General features: G+C 41.7%; 1 protein-coding gene across 1 annotated transcript in view; it reads left to right on the forward strand.

The window, feature by feature from the left end:
- The window catches only part of tbl1xr1a (tbl1x receptor 1a), a 50,719-nt gene that overhangs the window by 12,180 nt on the left and 16,100 nt on the right, over positions 1-22,439 (forward strand). Inside the window, exon 2 of the mRNA XM_038716828.1 lies at positions 10,203-10,268. The gene's annotated coding sequence lies outside the window, so the exon portion shown is untranslated. The remainder of the gene's footprint in view (positions 1-10,202; positions 10,269-22,439) is intronic.

Raw genomic sequence — 22,439 nt, forward strand, 5'->3', positions numbered from 1 at the left:
ATTGAAGAGAGACATTTTAAATCAGTTTGTTCTGGGTGCTGGAGTTGGTGCAGTTGTCCTAATCCTTATAAGATTACTAATATTTCTGTGTGGGATGTGCACATTTCGGTTTACTGGTCTATGCGTGATGATGACAGGAATAGAAGTCTTTGGAACAGCGCTGGGAGCAGACGGCTTTACATGCCAGCAGGTGGAGACAGTTGTTCGTGGCAGTGAGCCAGAGTTATGTTCAGTGAGCGGTGGTGTGTCCAGGTGTGCTGCATGAATGATTAGTCATTCACGTAAGTCCTGAGGGGAGAGGACCGCACCACATGCTGTATGTGAGCAGCTAACATTTCTGAACCCCGTTTGTTTGGGTGAAGTCCGTCTGTCTTAAAAAGAGACATTCTTTGCCAGAAAAGATTAAAGTTAAAGGAGGCCAAGGAGTCTACTGAAGCGGGCAGCACCGCGACCAACTGTGGGAATGGGACCAGAGATAAAAAACGGACTTTCCACACTTCTTTAAAAAGTTAAAAAGACGGTTAAAATCTGATTTTGTCAGCACAGTCTGCTGAAGAGCTTTGTCATTAACTTCAACTTTCACTCAGGAGTAAAAATCTGCCATTAAACTTAAAAGAAATAATGATTTGACATATTGCGAGAATAATGATATTGACTGATATGATTTGTTTCTCGTGATATTGGCCATATCGCCCAGCCCTATTTCCATACCATTCAGTACCATGTTTCTCTTGACCGTTTCGACATGCTATGACATTAACAACAAGCCTCCTCCACACAGCTGCTGTGAAAACACAATTGTGGGTGAAAAAATTTGTTTTAGTTTTTGGACAACTTTCTAAAAGATACTGCTGATGAAGAAGGTCAACAGAGCAGCCACATACAGGGAGAGAGAAACGGCAAGAGACTGGGTAATTCTGTGGGAACACTGAACCATGTTATATTGCAATTCATTTTCAGTTGGGTTTTGTTTATACAGAAAAGCTCTGAACTGGAGCACCTTTTTTTTTTTTTTTGTTGAGTCATCAGGTCAGACTTTTAAAAAATCGTTTTCGGCCAGTTTCTGTTCTGCTGCTTTCTCTTTCAAACCAGACCACACAGAGTTATTTAAAATTCAACCTCCAACTTTATCACAAGGCAAAATCAAGAAGAGGCACTGCTTTTGCTCAGAATATAAACACATTTGTTGTAGGGTTGGAAATTTGTAACTGAAGTAGTTTCACCACAAGCTTTGTCAAATTGACGTCAGAACCGCTAGTCCTGTAAAATTGGTGCCCGTGCTTCTAAAAGGGGCCGTGTGCTCAGATTAGTGATTCTGCCTGTGCAGTGGAAGAGTGTCCTCTGATATCTGAAGCCATGACAGCTGGCCTGCTGTTATCTGTGCACGCCTGCTACCTTTGTTCCTGCTCAATGTGTTGTTTCCTTATCTGCTGCTTTTTCTGCTTTAGTGAGTAACTTCACTTTCTTGTACAATTTCTTGTACTGCTAAGCAGGGCAAGCTTCCTAATCTAGTGTGGGTCATAGTAGTAGTTTACAGTAATAATGGTGGCAGATTTACGCTCAAAATGTGCAGAAATTGTTTAACAACAGGTTTTTGATTTCACAAGTAAACTAAGTTAGGTGTTTCTAGACACCAACCTTCGATCTTGCTGGTTGACATGATTACTGTTGCTACCAGATTTTATCAGCTGTAGGTTTCGATAATATAAAAAAGGAAAGGTTATGAGGACAAATGAATGACTTTGTCAAACCTAACACTGTCTTGGATAATGAGTTTCAGAGCAGCACAGCAGCCTTAACTCTGATATGGTAGCATCCAGGACCAGCCTCCACACAATGGTTGGGGCAGTCCTAAATTGGCTTTTTAATCGTACGTAATCCAGCGTTTCCCCTATATGCATTCAGCAGTGGCGCACCACCCCTCATCGTTCTGTACAAAACATCTACGTGACAGATGGTGTTATAAGAGCAGCGTAACTCCTATAAGGAATCGGGAGGTGCGTAGCGAGTGTTTGATTGTCCGAGCGGTAGAAAGTGACAGTGAACGCGAGCGGAGGAAAATATTCTGGCAGTAAATGTACGGTGTTGGTTACCGTGCGTCGGCTTCTCAAGACCAAGAAAAGTCTGTTGTTTCCCCACCTGCTGAAAAAGTGAAGCCTTTTAGCGCTAAGTTAGCTAACATCCCTCCTCCCCTTCAGACTGAGCTGAGCAGGGACGCTTCAACAGCAGGCTGCCTCTTTTGGCTGCTATGTAACTTAACATTAGCTCAATAGAAAGTAACTGGTAGCTGTTTTTTATTACTGCCTACTTGTCCAATGTTGAGAACATCAGTTACAATCTGAAAGTAAACTGACGTAGCCTGCAGCTCTGTCCTGTACAGACTGATTCAATTATTTTTCAGATGAAAAAGTGGTTTTGGAAAAGAAAGGACGGAGGTGACTGGAGGAGCTGAGGTTAGTAAAGCTAATTAGTGATGCAAACTAGTCCTTTGAAGTTAATGAGGAGACGTTTCTTTTTGGATTTTAATGTACAAATAAAATGCACGTCAGAAGGGAAGTAGGTTTCTCGTGTTGCGCACAAAAGGCAAACATGAACAACTGTTCTGAGGTCATTAACAGGGTTTTAGGGGGTGATGTCCAAAACATGCTGTGCAATAAATGTTAAATCACAGTGGAGAGCATCAGAACCAACCAAATAACTTTCCCCAAATCTGTAGTTCCTCCCCAGTAGACTGATCTTTGGCTCTTGGTTATTTATTATCTGCTCTAGCTTTTCCAACTCTTTGTTCAGACATAAAGTGAAAATAATGGCCCAGTGTGATGTGAAATTACATATTTGTTATTGGAAAATGTAAAATCTTCTTGGGGGAGGACCCGCTGGGAAAACACTGAAGTTTTAAACTATTCTGATGTGCATCGCATGCTCACGGACAGACGAGCAATACTGCTGAGACATGCTGTGTTGGGGTTTCAGGCAAAAATTTTGCTTCACCTCCGCTGCTATAACTCCATCCTAGGGGAAACACTGTAATCAGTAACTCTTTATGATTATGGAATGTGTAACAATGTTTTTTTGGGCATGCATGCTAACTAGGGGTGCAACGGGATCACAAAAGCCTCGGTTCAGATAATATCATGGACCAACCAATGACCCGTTACACCACTAATGCTAACGCTTACATCAAAGCTTTAATCCATTTTTTACACTTTTGCTCATGTGTTTTGGGTTTTGGAAAGGCTAAACAGACAGTGAAATTTTAGCTTCTGTCTGTTTTTCTAATTTTATTGATTATTGATTCTTTCCTTTTCTATCAACCTGATGGTATAAACTACATGGAATTTGCAGAGCCGATGTCAATGATATCCAAAGTAGTACCAGATCATGAGCATGCTGTGTTATATAGTTCAGCTTTACTGCAATATAAATCTTGTAAATAAAACATTGCTAAGAGCCCAAAATGTCCCACATCCTATCTCAGCCTCTAAAAAGCTCTCTGTGACTTTGATTTAGTATTTTACTTGGCAGGGTTTCTCCCCTCAGATTGGGTGTCACTTATGTAGTCTCATGTGAGAGAGAGTAGAGGTGTATTTAACTCCAGCTAAATGTCATGGGATCCTTGCAGCGCTCTGATGTATTGTATTGCATTATTATCAGGGATAGGCAGGGCTCAGTGCTGCTTTAGACGTTGATGTGTTTATCTGTAATGCAGGGTTAAATCTGATGGATCTATGCTTTGGTTGGGCTTGTCTCGTATGGCTTTGGATCGGCCAGCATTAAAAGAAGACTGATCTCATCATGGATTTGTAGTGTTAACATGTACTTAGTGATATGACCCATGTTTATGATGTGGCATTGTTGTTGAGTGAAAGGTCTGTGGTCCATAAGCTCCTCACCCGGGAGCAGAGATTTCATGTCTTTAGGAACATGTGATGTTACAGCTGTGGCTTGGTTATGTTAATAATATGAAAATTGTTCTGGATGCATTGTGATTCTCTTTAAAGGTTATGTGAAGGAGAAAAGTCAGTCATCGGAAATTTAGAGTTCTCTCATTACTCTTAAGTACGTGCAATAAAACCTTAAAGTAAAAAGACAGTTTATGAATACAAAACATGTAGAAAGGGTTAATTTAATCTGTTCCGTCCTCAGTCTGTCATCCTGTATGTTTTATACAAAAGGGTACCCGCGGGGCCTTAAAAGTATTTAAAAAAGTCTTAAATTTCATATTCCAAAAATAAGGCCTTAAGTATTAAATTTCATCTACTGAGGTCTTAAATTTGTTCTTGTCCTTCAGTAGGATTAAATAAATGCTCTAACGTCATAAATAAACACTTTTTATGTGTGTGACTTTATAATTTACTCCGTTTGGTGTGACTGATGTTATAATGTAACGTTACTGTTTACGTCAGTGTTTAGCTTTACGCTCCGGACTGTGGAGTGTTAATGTATTCTAATAAAATATTTTATTAAATTCATGTCAACTTTGTAAGAATTTTCTCGGGCTTAAATTTCACCCTAGGTGGTATTAAAAAGGTCTTGAAAAGAATCCTGGGGGTACCCTGTATAATCAACGTTAGCTTGGCAAACAAGCTAAATAGAAAGCTGTCTGTCTCATAGACTGGTCTTAGGAAAAAAACAGGTAATGTGTTCCAAGGCGGTGGCCTATTCATTCTTTGGCTGAAACGACTCATCGATTTAAATCGATTTAATAAAATGCATAGACGGGATTTATAGGCGCTATTTGCAAAGTGGAGGAAGAGAGAGAAAATAACGAGGGACAAAGAAGAAAGTGCCCAAAGTATGGGATGATTTCAAGCTACAGAACACAACAGCTCTGTAATGTTACCGTCTGTCCACCGTAAAACGAAACTTATGTCGCCTCGGCAACAGCACGACGGCACCTGATCAGAAAGCCCTGGTGTTCTGCCAGCGGACCACAGACAACGTAACAGTAACAGCAACTTTAGCATTTAACTGAAATCATGATTGATTGTTGAGTTGAAGGCTAGCCAAAGTAAGCCGCAGACCTCAGCTGAAAATGTACAGACTTCCGTTTGTTGTTCTCCTTTTTGGGCCGCGAGTTGTAACCTCACAGTCAAGAGTTTTCTTGATAAAACGTGGTTTGAAGACCTGAGTCAGGTGACACAGCCGCCGTCAGCTCATGTAGTGTGTGTGATCCCCTTTCACCGATCAGTCAGCCGTAGTGTGAACGCCATGACGACTTCAAGACTCCCGTCACAAGATGGCAGGTTGTGTTGTGTGAACGCTGCGGCCGATGCTGAAAGTCGTGTCGTCTGCACGAGCCTTTAGTATACCTTGTACTCGGGTGATGTTTGTGTTTGTAAAGCAGCTGTCTGGTTGTTGGTCTGATGTGGGGGAGGCAGCGGTGCCTAGCTGCCAAGCAAAAGTACTTCTTAAACGACGCATCGATGAATTGTTGAAATAATCTATAGAATCTTCGAATACTAAAATCATTGTCAGCTGCAGCCCTAATTCATTCCAAGGAAAGTTATCCACTGGGCGCGTACTCCAAATATGTTTTTCAGGTATCGGCCGGTGTCTTTGCATTTTGGGGCCCACAGAGCGTACTAGAGTCCTTCTCCATTCTAGATTGTTAAGGACATATGACTTCCTCTAGCCAAGTCAGCTGACTTCCCATTGGCTCATTGCACACATGAATGATGAAATAATTAACTGATATGGTTCTTTGAGACTTTTTAAATGTTATTGGTCCTGATTTTTATAAAATGAGTACATTTGGGGTGTTTTGACTCTGAGAAATGGTATTAATCATTTTACAGCCATTCCTTTTGTGATTGTTTTTGGGGGAAAAGTATTTTTCGAAACAGTGTGGGTCACTTGGTCCTGCAGTGTTGTGGTAACTATGCCCAAATTGCCTCACAACACAACACGGCATGGTTTCTGGTGGATTGGTTCTTCTGCCTCTGTTTGACCAGTAGAAATCCACAGCCCTGCGGCAAGCTATAAAATACAGGACTTTGTGCTGTGTTCATAGTGCCCTATGAAAATTACAGTGGTCATTGTAATGAAATAAATAATGAGTAAATTGTTGCCAGCTAGATAGGCTAGTCTGAGCGTCACCACACCTGTTGATGCAGCTTGCTCAAACCTGAGGGCTTACACTCAACATTTCTGTGCCAAATGGAGTATGTTCATGTCAGAGGCCTTGAAAAACGTGTGCATTTGTAAAAATGTGTGAAGTACAGACAATAATAGAGGAGACAGGATGCCATTTTACCTACATAATCTGTGTATCGAGTTAATCAATCTCAGTGTATGCCTTTTGAGTGTTGATGGAATGGTGTCATGTTTCACAGGGTAAAGATAGGGTTGTCTCTCTACGGTCAGGATCTGGGATTGATCGCAGTTGCCGTGTTTATGACGCTCTTCTCTCTGTGTGCTCTGCTCATTATAGGCCCCTAAAAACACTGCCGACTTCATCCGTTTCTTTGGTGGAAATAAAGCTTCACAGTTTGGCCCCTCTGCCGTATTTTAGCCAGTGCACAGTAGACTCTGATAAGCACGACACTTACGCTGGTGCACCGCTACTGTAACTTTGTTTTTGTTTTATGCAAGTTGCCACAGTTTGGTTCCGTGCAACAGAACCACTCGGTGTAGCGGAGCCTTTAAGTGGAATTAACCGTGACGTTTTAAAGTGCGGTTAATAGTGAAATCCGGTAATCGCTGAATCCCTACTTGATAATCAAGTAAGTACTCATACCATTATTGTCTACAATAATCGCAATATGACTTTTTCTCCAAATAGTGAAGCCCTATTAGGTGTTTTCTGGGTATGACAGCTTTTAAGAATACTGATACAGAGCTTGTGCTCAATGTTAACTTGTTACACACACACTCTCGGTTCTCCCCACCTACCTGTCCTCATGGCCTGATAAACAAACTAGCTAAAAACTGACATGTACTCATATGTTGATACTTAAATGAGCTGTGCTGGGTGAAAAGAAATCTGGCTGGTCTTCCAGTTCCCTAATCTCAATAAGTCAAAGTAAAGTGCCAACTGTGCTAAGCTTAGGTGTCTTGCCTGCTCACTTGAACTGGTGCATTTTTTCTGGGGTAAAAATCATATTTTATTAACTTCTGGTGTCCTCTTAAATCTACCAGTACTGTGCACATCTAAAAAAAACTGCAGTGCATCAGTGTTTTTCTTTTGAACTTTTATCTTGCAGCAGCACTGGTTGGGTTAGGGGGATAGGTTGTTTATATTGGCCTATATTAAAATGAACTAATTCTGCGTTATTTGTTAAAATATTACTGTGGCAAGCCTACCCTCAGCTACTACTGATGCAGGCAGAGATAGTATTTCATGTTTGATCAGAGAGATAACCATCTTGATACCAGCGTACTACTTACAAACCTCATTCCTGCCATACCAGGGCCATGTCCTCTAGCAAACCCTCTGCAACCTTCAACACTTAAGTGTTTCTCTGGCCACACCCAGCTATTCCTGCTTTCTTTGTGGTAACATTATCTCTCCCTTTGCTGTGCAGCCTCTGCCACAGCCTCACCAACACTGTAGAGGGAGGCAGCAGAGACTAAACGGTAAGAGGCACTGAAGGAATCAAGGTCAGGGGAAATCGGGAAGGAAGCAGTGAGCCAGGAGAAAGAGCCTGAAAAAAGAAATCTTACTGTTAATTTCCAGTGCAGTTTCCAGTAATATACAATCAGCAACACTCCACCTCAGTCTGCAGCCTTAATAATTATCACAGAATTGGATCACAGCATCACCACTGTAGGATTCACAAAGGCAGTGTTGATTACAGGCTCTTTGCAATGAGTTGCTTTACATTACACAGGTGTTGCTTTTACGAGGGCCCGTAAATGTTGGCGGTGAACATGCGCTAAAGGTGTCTTGTTGTCTCCCTCTGTACTCAGACTGAAGAGGTGAACCTTTGTTCAGGCTTCTGAATGAGTGTCAGTCACATGGTCCGACCATTCAGTCCCTGTGTATTGCTGGTTAATGCTTTGAACGTTTTACTTTCAGTTGATGGCATTTGTCAGGGATTATTTTACATTTTTACCAATGTGGGAACAGACCGTGAACATGTCTCGTTACACTGGCAAATTGGTGTTCTTCCTCATTTGCAAAGCTTTTGTTAAAGCGTTATAACCAGGGTTGTTAATATCTGATTGCTAGATTGCAGCCCTCTTCTTCCCTTTGAGATATTGCCACGTTTATTGCCACGTTACCCACCACCAACTGTCAATAAATGGAACAGTAGAAAAGTATTGAGGTCTGAGAGCATTAGCAGGCTGGTGAAGACAAATATACCAAATTTGAGAAAAGATCCAGACTGTCTGATATCTTGTGCAGTTTTCATTTTATAAAAGAAATGTGGTCAAAGATCCTTCCAAGTAGACAAGGGACAAATTGTAGGAAAAACCTGAATAAAAGAGTAGGAAAAACAATCAAATGGATATGCTTCTGTGGACCAGGGCTCACTGAGGCCCCCGTCCACACTAAGTATTTTTATTTATTTATTTTTTTTACCCATCCACACCAGCGTTTTAGCTGCATTTTAGAGTTGGTCTGTGTCTACAGAAAAATGACTGAAAACGCACATTTAGTTACCTTTAATGTACACGAGGCATGTAAACATGAAGCAGAGGGTCTCTCTCTTCCGTAGTTACACAAGAATAAAGTAAATACAGACGAAGAACCGCACCAGATTTTATCTAGCGTGGAGCAATAACGAGTGGGGACTGTCACTGAATGTAAAACGGGAGTTAAAAGTGGCTGTGGCGGCAGAAAACAGACTGGGAGTCATCGCAAAGTTAACGGCGACATGCACAGTACATGTGTACATGTTATAAATGTTAGGTGCACGGTACAAATATTTTGATAAAAATACCAAGTCAAAAACACTGTCAGTAGCATTGTGTTTCTGCTTTTCATGAATTATGAGACCCAATCAGAGAGCCGAGAGTGAGCGTCTGCGTCATTGTTTCTAAAGTCCTCCGTTTTTGCCCGGCTGCACTAAAATGCCCTCCCGAGTTTCAAAACGAAAAACGAGGCCGGCAGCGGTTTCAAACTTCTGCTTTTTAGGTCTTTGTTTTCGCCATTTTAGTCGGGACGGGAGGTGCAAACGTAGCAAAAGTTCTCAGTTTTAAAACGAAAACGCAGTATTGTGGACCAGGGCTCACGAAATGCTTTGGTGAGTTTGAAAATTATTTGAATAAAGTGCTGCAACCTTTACAGTCACCAGATCTAGTCTAGAACAAAAACCCGACCTGTATGGAAGTTTTAAGACCGATAACAATTTTGATATTTATTTAATTTGATTTTAAAATCTTTCTAAAATTTAAATTTCTTTTTTTCTGAAACGCATAACAAAGTCAAGATTATGCCTAACATTTGTTACGTGTAGTTATGAGACCTCGCCTAGATAACATGACATAATGAAGTTTAAAAATACACAGTTTAAAATTTTTATAAATGGTAATTGACTGAACAAAAGTGTAGCTGATTGTGTCAGCTGATTGCTGTTTTGTGGTGGATTTGTGGTTCCAAACATGCCAACAGGGGAGTTGCAGAGCGTCCTCTGTGTGGACAAACTAAACGACAACACTCATAACGTGATTGAAGGATCCGTCAATTATCATCTGTCATAAACACCAGTACAGATTTATATGCAATATGCTCATATCGGCTGATAATATCTGCATGCTGATTTATCGGTCAGGCTCTAATCTCAACCTAGTTTCACACCTATGGAAGATTTTGGAGTAACGTGTAAATCAATGCTCTCCACCACAATCTCCATGAGACCAAATGGAACTTTCATCTTCAGATCTTTTAAGTGATGTCTGTGACGGTCTCTGATGCTACATGTCCTTTTGTTATGTCTGGCTGTGTTTGTTTTTCTTTCTCCCTGCTGCTACTTAGTACTATAAGTAGACCTTCCTCTTCCTTTTTGGAGTTCTGTGAGAAAAGGTTTATGTGTTAAATGATCTCTTTACAGTCCTGTACAGACACTGTATAACTCTGTGAAACTTAAAACTAAAATCTGAGTACATGATAACTGTTCTTATTTATTACATGATTGTGACCTTTGACATTGGAAGCAACAGTACCTCCGATTTCCACAGCCAAAATAGTATGCTTTTCTCTTCTCTAATCTAATTCAAAAGTCTCTAACGGCGTCTCCTACCTCTTGTTGTTGCAGGTTCTAAGCCCATGGTACACGGCCCTGACTGAACATACTGGTGGTGCATACAGACTTATTACTGTGGTAAGTGATCTATGGCTGGATTTGTTTTCTGAGCCTAGCCATGAAAATGTGAAATATCTGTAACTCTCAGATCAACTTGGATTTTGTAGCTTTTCCTTTCACAATAATGACTTTTGAATAACCTTCCAGTCATTACTGATGTTGGTTCTTGTTGCTTGATTTTTTTTACTGCAGGCAAGCCAGGAGGGGATCATGTGTTTCATTGTGTGTGTATCTGTCTGCAGCTAATCTCGAATACTATTGGACCCATCAGCCATATATTGTTTTGTCCACACTTATGACTGTATGGTCAAGGACCTCTGGTTGCAGTGATTCACATTTTGATTATTTTATACCGCCACTGACTGCTGAATCGTCACTCCTCTTTAACCGGCCAGTAACGGCTGGCTTACAAATTATAGGTTTTCTATTGGACTATATCTTGTATAGACCAATAGAAAACCTGTACATGACATGACCTGTACAGTCTTGCCCTCGGCTGGACTAAAATCTGGGACGTCACATTTGTGCCTTAATTATTTGGTTACCAGGACACAGAAATAAATTCAAGCAGTCCAAAATGCAAAGCCACAGGAGAATGTTCATGCAACTCGTTGGTTGGATGTGTCTGCAGCAGGACGGAGAAAGGAAGAAGGGCCCATCTGCCCAAATATTAAGTAAAAGCAACACACTGAGTTGCCGGTCCAGACCTCGATCCATTCTGTGTCTAGCTGCCAGTTGGGATTTTGCTCATCCGCATCGTAGCGTGCAAAGTGCACCTGGCTTCGTAAGCTGTTTAGCTCAGATCTGTAGAGTACACATTGTAGTTGGGTCAGATGAAGTTTTGATCACATTCCCACACCTGTTATTAAAATTAGATTGGGTCCGGACCGGTATGACTTCCTCTAATGGTCTTGGCATGATTGCTTTGGTCCATACCAAAAAGGGCTGTGCGATTTGACGATATCTATTGTTTGAATCTAGCAAAACGTCTATCGTTTACAATTATGGTGTATCGTTTATTTTATTGTCGCAAATTCCACACTTTACTGTAATATTTTGGTGAGGGAACGGCGCTTTGCATCGCGATGAAGTTAGCTTTACATTGGAATTTGACATGTATTTGAATGTCCAAAAATAATGATGAGCCACACAACACTATCCAGCAGTTCCAGCCATGATGTGCCTGTCAGTCAGGCGACGTTGAATGACTTGCCCACGGACAAACGGCTTACTTTATAGTTCACCAAGACATGCTTTTGTTGCGATGTTAGCTGTAGAAGCAGGAGAGCTGTGTGTCGCTGTCTGGAGCTGCTGTGCTGCTCTGGGACCGTCTCGTCCTCTCATGTTTAGGCTTGTGCAGACTACACGACTTACGTCGACCTATGGCTGTACTGTTCAGACTACACAACTCGACGTTGTGGCGCTCACACTACGTGACTGATCGCTGACAGGCGGTCACATACTACGTGGGCTGACATCGACTCTTGTTACCCGACGCTGGTCTCCACAATATGTCGGGGAGCCGTTTTGACGCGTCATTGAGTAGTTCCCACATAACAACTGCCGGCCGCCGATCGAGCACTGATTTACACCTGATCACAGCCCGATGGTCACCGAGCTCGCCGACGGGCAAATTGGCTAAAAGTAAGTTTGAAAATGCCCAAACTTGATTGGTGGTCCCTGTTACACCAGTTTTGTGTAGTTGGTGCCTCTTCCTCCCCTCATTCGGACCACATTTCCTATAAACCCTGTTGCCTCCTGTGTGTCCCTTTTACTGAGGAGAACAAACATGATGGAATTGAGTTTAATTGTGCCACTGTAATCATCTGTAATTGCCAGAAGGTTTGAAGGCTTTAGTTTGATTTCCATTGGAAGAACAGTGCACTCTTCCTGTTATGAACTGTTAAAGAATCCAGCAGATTTCCTGTGAACTCTACCCAGCAATTTACAATGCTGCATAGGACCAATGGAAGCTATCAGTCTGCATGGTGATGGTTATGTTTGTTTACGCTTGGGTACCCAAAGACTTTCTGCCTGACTTACTGACATTGTTCTTTTGGTTCTGTGGTTCAACCAAGGCGCTTTGCTGCGAAAGCTATCCTACTGATGCCACCCATTTTGGCAGCTAGCTGTGTTAATGTCAGGTCAGCCTTATTGGAAGGCCTTGTTTTCCCTCATGACAGAGCCCTCAGCTTGTTCCTTTCATTCATGATGCTCAGCACTCTGATTCTTTTGTCATCCTGTGTTTGTGAGTTATTTACATAAATAGCCTATAAACACTCGTGCACGGTTTTCATTTTCATACCAGTCAGCCCTCAAACAAAGAACCAAGTCATTTTGCATACAGCCCGGGAAATCATTTTCTGTTGTGATATCAGTGTATAACAGACAGGATAAACTCACTCAGGTAAAAGGAATGGTGATCGCAGAAGAATATTGGTCTCTCATAAATGTCTGCGTTTTGGCATGTTATCCTCAAGTATTTGTGCCGAGGACAGTGTGTAGCTCATCTTGGTGTGGTGTTTTGCTTTCTACTCAATACTGAGCAATTGCTGGCTTTGAATTGGTTTGTTTGTGTCCTGTAGAAACCTTCCGTCACCAAATTTGTCTTTATTTCACACAGATTTCTAGTATTGTTTCATATACTCACCAAAAGGCTTATTAGGAACACCATACTAATACTGTGTTTGACCCCCTTTCGCCTTCAGAACTGCCTTAATTCTACGTGGCATTGATTCAACAAGGTGCTGAAAGCATTCTTTAGAAATGTTGGCCCATATTGATGGATAGCATCTTGCAGTTGATGGAGATTTGTGGGATGCACATTTCAAGGCACGAAGCTCCCGTTCCACCACATCCCAAAGATGCTCTATTGGGTTGAGATCTGGTGACTGTGGGGGCCATTTTAGTACAGTGAACTCATTGTCATGTTCAAGAAACCAATTTGAAATGATTGGAGCTTTGTGACATGGTGCATTATCCTGCTGGAAGTAGCCATCAGAGGATGGGTACATGGTGGCCATAAAGGGATGGACATGGTCAGAAACAATGCTCAGGTAGGCCGTGGCATTTAAACGATGCCCAATTGGCACTAAGGGGCCTAAAGTGTGCCAAGAAAACATCCCCCACACCATTACACCACCACCACCAGCCTGCACAGTGGTAACAAGGCACGATGGATCCATGTTCTCATTCTGTTTACGCCAAATTCTGACTCTACCATCTGAATGTCTCAACAGAAATCGAGACTCATCAGACCAGGCAACATTTTTCCAGTCTTCAACTGTCCAGTTTTGGTGAGCTCTTGCAGATTGTAGCCTCTTTTTCCTATTTGTAGTGGAGATGAGTGGTACCCGGTGGGGTCTTCTGCTGTTGTAGCCCATCCGCCTCAAGGTTGTGCGTGTTGTGGCTTCACAAATGCTTTGCTGCATACCTCGGTTGTAACAAGTGGTTATTTCAGTCAAAGTTGCTCTTCTATCAGCTTGAATCAGTCGGCCCATTCTCCTCTGACCTCTAGCATCAACAAGGCATTTTCGCCCACAGGACTGCCGCATACTGGATGTTTTTCCCTTTTCACACCATTCTTTGTAAACCCTAGAAATGGTTGTGCGTGAAAATCCCAGTAACTGAGCAGATTGTGAAATACTCAGACCGGCCCGTCTGGCACCAACAACCATGCCACGCTCAAAATTGCTTAAATCACCTTTCTTTCCCATTCTGACATTCAGTTTGGAGTTCAGGAGATTGTCTTGACCAGGACCACACCCCTAAATGCATTGAAGCAACTGCCATGTGATTGGTTGATTAGATAATTGCATTAATGAGAAATTGAACAGGTGTTCCTAATAATCCTTTAGGTGAGTGTACATGTAACAACATTTTCACGAGAGAACACCATTACAGAGTTTTGTTCTTCCTGCTACAGGTTTTAGGAGAATGTTGGCAGGGTGTCAGGTTTGCACTGGATTGCCTAAAGTGAATAGAAAAACATAGTTTCTGATATTAGGTGTTGTATTGTATTTTTATTGATGCAGTTGTGTGGAAAACTGTGTTGCTCCCAGAAGGCTGTTGGAACGAGAGAAGAAAGAGGTCTTTGTTTAAAAATGATTCAGCCCACAGTATTGATTCAGTGCAGAAGTTTGCCTAGAAATGAGCTTGTATGCTACGCCTCTTCCAGAGTGCGCCCCATTATCAAAATACACCACAAATATTTCAGACGCTTCTCTTCTTCGTAGTGTGGCCTAAAGGTAGAGAAAAATCCCACAACTCTTTCAAAGGGCTTGTTCCATGTTAACTCTTGACGCTGAAAACCCTTTTACTCCGACAGGATGGAAGAATCAGAGAAGTATGAAGAGACAGAAAGCGCGATTGTTAAATACAGATAAGGCCTGGTTGATAGAGCGTGAGAATAGGCTTGCCACTGCTCTGGTTGTATTTGTCCACAGCACTGGTAGAGATGCACAATTATACATCCTGTAGCTTTGTAAGAGCCATGCAAAAACAAAAAAAAAAATTTCTGGCTACCACAGAAAAAATATGCCTCAACACTGAGGGTCAGGCTCTAGTATGAATTTGATCATTTATATTGGAATGTTAATTAAATTAAAACTATTTAAATAAATGAACTGTCATATTTGATTTTGCTGAGTAACTGGCTGCTTTAATAACCATTGCCAACCATTGCAAGCCATGGCCAGTGTCTACATTAGCTACCTCAAATACATCTTTAGCATTCTGCTTCTCCACTTTCTTGTTAATGGTTGTGATTAGGCGATAGACTCGACTCTACTCTGCCCTGCTGATAGTACCATAGACTGTATCCACAGATAGTACGTAGCTTGTTGTCATAGCGACGCCACACACCAGCGATCCACACAGCTTTCTCTTTTTAAGTTAAAACGTTTCAACATTCCTCAGAATGTAAAGACAGATAAGCGGTATGAAAACCTTCCAGCTGTGTTTTCCTCTGCCGTTGTTGCTGCAGCGGTCTGTGTGACGGCGGGAGCAGAGGGCTCTGTGAGCGGACGGCTGGCCGGCCTCACTGTGAAGTGACAAGTAAAGGAAGTGAAGGACTGCACTACAAATGAGCTGTTTTCAAGCGGTTCAGAGCAGAGCTTTCTGTGGGAGATGGGAACTCCCTTTGGGCTGGACTTTGGGCTTTTTCACTTTGCAAACCTGTTACATGCACAAAAAAGATAGATAACTCAATAAAGGAGAGGGAAAAAGCCAAAAAGCATAATAACACCTCTTTAAAACAATGACATTTCATGGAGAAATCAATACTTTCCAACTTTCCTGACAGAATTGTCAGAGGACTTGTTCTTTGGGGCAAAGTAAAACTGTGCACATGTTTTGCTTTAAATTAAGATTAAGAGAAAATTTCATTAATTGTGAATCTGCGCTGTTGACCAATAGCAAGCTGCCTTGACAGCACTGACAGGAAGAGAGAGCCAGAGATTCCAAAACAGAGGACGCTATCGTAGTTTATTAGCTGTGTTACTCCATTAATTTTGATTTATCGCTCCTCTGTCAGTGTGTAAACAGTTTCACAAAAGAGGCATGGTTTGCAGACAGCAATGAGAGGATTTGTTGGTACGAATACGTTCAGTGTTTTCCATACATTGATTTATTTGTGGCGGCCCGGCACAATATCAACGCTGACCGCCACATATTGATTTTCTGTTCTTTTTTTACTAGGCATATTTGAAATCATATTCGATAAGAGCGCCACATTTATTCATGCAGCACCTCCTCTCAATCGCCCCCCCCCCTCTCTCTCTGTCTCTCACAAACACAGCTGCACAAACCTGTCCAAAACAAAGCTATCAATGTCGGAGACCCACCTTAAATAAAGTTATTAGCAAGCATGTAAGGAGCCTACCTAATGACACGAGCTATATTAACGTTGGAGTACAGCTGGGTTGTCGAGGTTAGCGCGCTGTATTGGGCTGGTTGTCAATATTGAGCCAGTGCAGCTAACCTGTATCTTCTCATCAGTGAGCCCGTTCACCACATTGTCCACAGGTATGAAAGCCCTAGCGCATTGTCTCCTCGCCACCGCACAGACATAACCTAGGGTCGAGGGAGAGAGCATTTCTGACGGCAGACGTGGTGAAGTTCACTCGGTAGATGGTTGTCAGACCTAAGTTGTCTGCTACTGTGCAGATATTCCGTCAGTGTCTTCATTTTAGTCCAGGTTGAGTGCGCAAAGTAAAAGTTGTTCATTTAACTGCTCCTTGGTCTATGAACAGCTGGCACCTTTGAAGTGAGTAAGTGTACCGTAATGTAATTTTCTTTTGTGAAAATGGATTTTACAGTATTCGTTATCGGAAAAAGTATTGTTCAGGAAATGGTCAAAGCCAAGGTGTCACAGCGGAAACCATATTGGTATCTAACATTTTTGAGGGATATCCAGCCCTTAGCGGTTATTATTAGCGGTTAGCTCGCCAGCTTCAGTAGTTTATCAACTAACCCTGTGAGTACTTACTGTGTCACCTTGTAGCACCACATATTTCATTATGATGTGCGATTAATTTCAGAGTGCCACTTTCTGGCGACCAGTCCCATACTGTAGTTCTGTGACTCCTGTGTGGCAGCTTTACATCATTCAAAGGTAAAAAAATATATATATATATTATTTTCTATCTTATACTGGCTCTTTGTGTAGGCCTTCATTTCAGCCTCTGTCAGAACAAGCTGTAGATGCTCCGGTGTCTTTTAGGCCCCCCCTCTCAAAGCCCACAGTCTTCTGATTGGCCAAGACCTGAAGCACGTGTACCAGGCTGTTGTTGCCGCCGAGCTTTACCAGAGATGTTTTATAGAAGAGTCACGCCACTCAGTTGCATCCTCAATACAACTCTATGGGGAAAGCCCGTAATGGTAAAGATGGCGGTTAAAGCCAATCGTCTGCTTTCACAGCCAAAGCGGGAAACATATTTTAGCCAATCGTGTGGTTCCACTGACGCAAGGGTCTGTGTTACTTTGACTGCGCATGCCCTGGTAGTAGTGATGCATGCGTACCAGAAGTATAACCAATCCCGAAAAACGTTTTAAACCTTATTTTGGGGCAAAATCATCAAACTTTTTCAATGATTTTTATTAGATTTTACTGCTGATTCCATTCATGTAGATTTTATGTCCCGGTGACCAGTAAAAGTGCAGTTCTGGCTCTCTCCTCATTCATTCATATAGGAGCCTGGTATTGTTTGTCCGAAATGGCTGCAGGCATTGTTGAGTGGCAGGAAGATAAAATAAACAATACACAGTTAAAACAGACAACAAACAGACAAAAAAAAGAAACAATTTAGGTAAGTAGCCTACTTAGTAGAAGCACAAAAATCAAGGACAACTGAACAAATATGCAAAATCTGAACAAGTCGGCGAAATCAGACGGGCAAAACGCTCTTATTCTGAAATGCTCCATGTGGATATATAATGTTAGACTGCACAGAGCGCAATGGAACGCACTCACAGAGAGCTGTTAATCCGTAGTTGAAGCACATAAAATGACAAATTAACAATACACTAACAACGTGTAGGCTAAACTCTCCGCTGCTGAAACACTGCAGTGTGAGGTGACACTGGACAAAACCGCGGCACAGCTGCGTTGGCTCGGCTAGGTCCATTTTCCCATGTTTTCCTCTAGTTTCCGTTTGTTGTAAAATATACACGCCCTGTGCCCGCTTTGATTGGTGAGCAGATCTGTCACAAAAGGACAACACCGGAACTGCAGGACTGTTTAAAACGGGTCAGATGTGCTGTATAATTAACCTACATTTGAATCGCCGTCTTCACGATTAGCTAATCGAGTTCATTCAAATTGCAAATTTGATTTGAAAACGATTAAATGTTCAGCCCTAATTTACACCCCGATCCAAATCATTTTACTACTTCCCACAGATATTCCCATTCAAGCCTGTCAGATGCTTTTTCCACATCCAGGCTAACAAAAGCACTTGGAGACCAATCGTGATTTAATAAAACCTGTGTGATCACAGGAAACCAGTTTGGTCATACAAGGATCAAGATGGGATGCCAAGATGCGATCTGCAGAGGGGTTCATAATTGCTATGTAGAGTCTTTACCAGGTTTAGGTAATAGGCATAATGGAGCTAAATTTACATCTTTTCAAAAGCAACATTTTTCAAACTGACCACAAATCCCAAAAAGTGGAGTAAAATTTTGGAGGAATATTGTCCCTGTGATTTAATAATTCACTATTCATTCTTCATGTAGTTGCTATTTAGTGTTTTCTAATTTCCTTCATTTTGCCTCTTTTTCTTTATTTTATAAACGTCACGTGGATGACATGTTCCAAGGAGTGCTATTTTTCTAAAAGAGTGACAGACAATAAGAGGCTGTAGGAACCAATATTATATCCAGTTCATTCAGCTTTGAAAAAATTTAATAAAATAAGACAATAAAAAACTTTGATGGGCAGGAAGGAGTCTGACTGAGTTGTTATCAGTATTTTCTGGAGGTATTTAAAAATTTGCAGTGGACTGTAATGATAAACGCTTAAGATGAAGATAAGAAAATGATTCATCAGTCGGAATTTAGTATTTGTGCATGCCTCCCACCCAGCCTCTACACATACAAGGAGCTTGCACACATGCTAGATTCTTCATAACTATCTTGTTTTGTAAATTGTCAACTGACTATCCAGTTTACAGAGCTTGCACATGCTGCACATAAGTCATTTTATGACAATGCTTAAAGTAAGCTATATTTATTTTCCTCTGTATAAAAAGTAGTGTGCTGCGCTGGCAGGTCATTGGGTGCTTACACAGGTAATGGAGTTTAACACATTTTATTCTAACCCAAGACTCCAGCCTCACATACAGCTGCCTATGGTTGCCTAATACCCCCAGCTGTCAATAAATTGGCTCATCCTGTTTGTCTGTTGCACTACCTCCGCTTCCTCAGTCTGTTACTGGAAATAGATGCTTGCCTGGTTCTTATGTAAGGGTATGTGGATTAACAGCTTACTACGATAAAACCTCTCTAAACAACTGAAAACACAGCTTTAATCCGGGATGTCATCAGCATAAAGCCTGTAGAAACTTATCATCCACTGGATATGATGAGATGTCAATCAAGAAGCACCAAAAACATGAAATTTAACACATTAAGACTAGTGTCAGAAAGTATAATGACACTGTCCTTCATTCTGTCATTGCTTTTGGTGATCGTCATTATGTCATGATTTACAGCATGGTGGTCATTTGTATCTTCAGCTGCAGTTCAGAGTTTTGTCAGCTAATGCTTCCGAGTTGCTGATGAGCTGTAATTCTTGCTGTAGTTTCTTGTTCTGTAGGTTGTATTTGTAGTTATGTTCATCTTTTGGGTCTTTTTATCTCAACAATTGGAGTGTGTGAGACCATAGAAGGATATCTCACCCTTGATGTTAACTGGTGTACCCCTTCCATTCTGCACCATTATGGTTTCACTGTGTAGTGCATAGCCTATAATTTACTTTGTAGTGCATGTCTACTTGCACCTGTTGTCCCACTATGATAATAGCAAAGCAACAATGACCTATTCCTGATATGTGCAACACATAAAGAATCTCTTTAGGAGGTCAAAAGTGATTGGGATTCTGATTTAGGCGAGGTCTAATCAAAGTCATCACGGAAGCTCGAAGTAAGATAACCACCACGGATTCAGTGGCCCTCACTGACCTGCTGCATTCGGATGGACACGAGCTGCCTAGAGCAGGTTTAACTGCCCGTCAAGTGGGGCTAGCTGACAAGGCCTACATGCTACCATCTGTCATCGACAGACAGCTAGCCTCGCTGACCTCACATAGGCCATGTGAGGCAGAGCTACGCTTGCCAATGCAATCTGTCACTCCAATAGACCAGTAACCCTGGAGAGAGGGAGGGGAGAGCCACATGCAGATTGGAGTTCATTTCTGTTGTCATTGCACCTTACACAACTGTACAGTGGAATTATAAAAAGCCTTTACTGGGGTTTACAGTGCTGTCATATTATAAAAGGTTTAATGTTATGCAAAATGCACTTTTTCATGTCTTTTCAACATAAATATTTATTCCCCCTGTGTCTAATGATAATTATTATCAACTTTATTGGCCACATAAAGTTTATACAGTGCATTTGGAATTTTTTGTCTGCATTTAACGCATCCTAATTAAGCCATAATGCAGCACCGGGGGATCAGTTCAGGCTTCAGGGCCTTTCTCAGGCTGCTCTGCCTCAACTCTGTAATTTATGGAGTTTCCTGAGGGACAGATAGCTTTACTTGTTGCTAATGCTCCAGTAACCGCTAGCTCCGCTAACTGCAGGTGCTGCTATCAGCTTACTCTACCCGAATTGGGTGCTCCCAAAGCTAATGTGCTAAGGTTAGAAGTGAAAACACCAACACACACCCCCTGGAACACCAAGCTTCCAGTCTGGGCAGAGTCAGCTAACAGGATGGCTAACTGTGCTAACTAGCTAGCAGCAGCTACTGTTAGCAGTAGTTTGCTGCTAAAGTAACCGCTAACAACAAGTACAGCTATCTGTGCAGCCGGAGGGCATCAGGCGGAAATCCAGAAATATTAACTCCATAAAATATGATCACTGAAAAGCTGGCAGTGCTGTGCCAGTTAGTTCCTGCTTCTTCTTCCTTCTTGGCAGGCCTTCAGAATTTGGCCAATCAGTAGAAAAGAGGCTTTTAGGAAGGGGGCCCTAAAGAGACAGGAGCTGAAATAGAGTGTTAAGACAGAGGGTGAATAGATGTGCTGAAGCAGTGGACAGTATGAGGAAAAATAATGTGTTTTTTTAAATTTAAGAATGTAAACTCTTTCTAGTAGACACCCAAAATAAAAGTATGGACCTGAAAATGAGAATATGGGACCTTTTTAAAGCTTAAATCTGTGATTTAGAATGTTTGAATACTGTTCTATACTTTATAATGTTTCTCTTACACCAACAACAGTACACAATGAGCAGTACATACACAGAGCAGATACATAGAACAAAGTAGTGGGCATTCCAAAGGAGGGAGTGTTTCTCAGTAGCTTTTTTGGTACCTCAGTTCCAGGGTCAGTGTCATCTGTTTCAGTCATTTTTAACAATGCTAAATGAGACAAATATTGTTCTAAAGTAGCTGCTAATGCTAGCATTGTTCTTACTTATGTAACATTGTTGACTGTTCCTGATGTTAAGAGTACCCTACGGATTTAGCATTGCACTGTTGGAAAAATATCTGGCATTACACACAATAAATGTAGACCATCAACAGTTCAGTCAGAGTCGGGTGTGTTATGCTAGTGGTGGCTAATTTGAAACCGTTAGCCTCAAGCAGAGATTAAGATCGGGCTACAATTTTCAAACTTGTAGTCTTCAGCTCTGACTCGACTTAAGTGATGTCACTTTAGGCAGATTTCCCGCATCTCCCTCTGGAAGGCTTTAAACGTCTTTCACCTATGCAGCAGTATTCCCCAAGATCTCATGTTGTTGAAAAAGCGGAGTTCTACTTGAACGGAAACATCATCAGCTATGCTGCCTTCTTAAATTAGTAAGAAGATTGGTGTTACAACAGGGATGTTTTCGTAGTACAGTTCCACGTTGTGCACATTTGCAGTTCTATTGTCAGGATTATAGTCATGGATTCCTGCAGGCTGTCAGGAAACCACCCCTTTTGTTTACAGCGTATTTTACCTGGTTGTGGCGATAGCATGATGGAGAATCCATTTTTGATATTTGACTCTAACTGGGGACCGGAGAATTGGATGCATTTTAGAGTGAGAGAATGAAAAATATCAGTCCTAAATCATGCCACCTCCAGCTGCCTGAATTTCTTTCTGCTACTTTCCTAAAATAGACCCAAACCGTCAGAACAGAGCCTTTAAATAGGAACAAGCCCCATTTCCACCTGCAGAGAAGACTAGCACAGCTCGGGTCTCCTTTATGTACTGATGCAGCAGAGTGTTCAAAGAACATGAAACCTACATGGTGGATATTATCACGGACTGCGAGGACAAAAGAACACACATGATGCAGTGAGACACTTCAGTGTGGGTTGGCAGTTAGTAAGTTTCCTCAGCTAGAGTTTCAGGGCATGCACCTGCCATTTAAAAGAGGCCCTTTCATACACGCAGCCGGTACCATTAACATAACATGCTCACACTGTTCCAGTAAAGGCAACAGCTTGATTTTTTAACATAAGCTTTATTTTAAAATATA

Source organism: Micropterus salmoides, unplaced genomic scaffold (assembly GCF_014851395.1).
Source record: "Micropterus salmoides isolate LMB-PRFRI ecotype aquatic unplaced genomic scaffold, ASM1485139v1 Ms_hic_scaffold_13, whole genome shotgun sequence".
Taxonomy (NCBI): domain Eukaryota; kingdom Metazoa; phylum Chordata; class Actinopteri; order Centrarchiformes; family Centrarchidae; genus Micropterus; species Micropterus salmoides.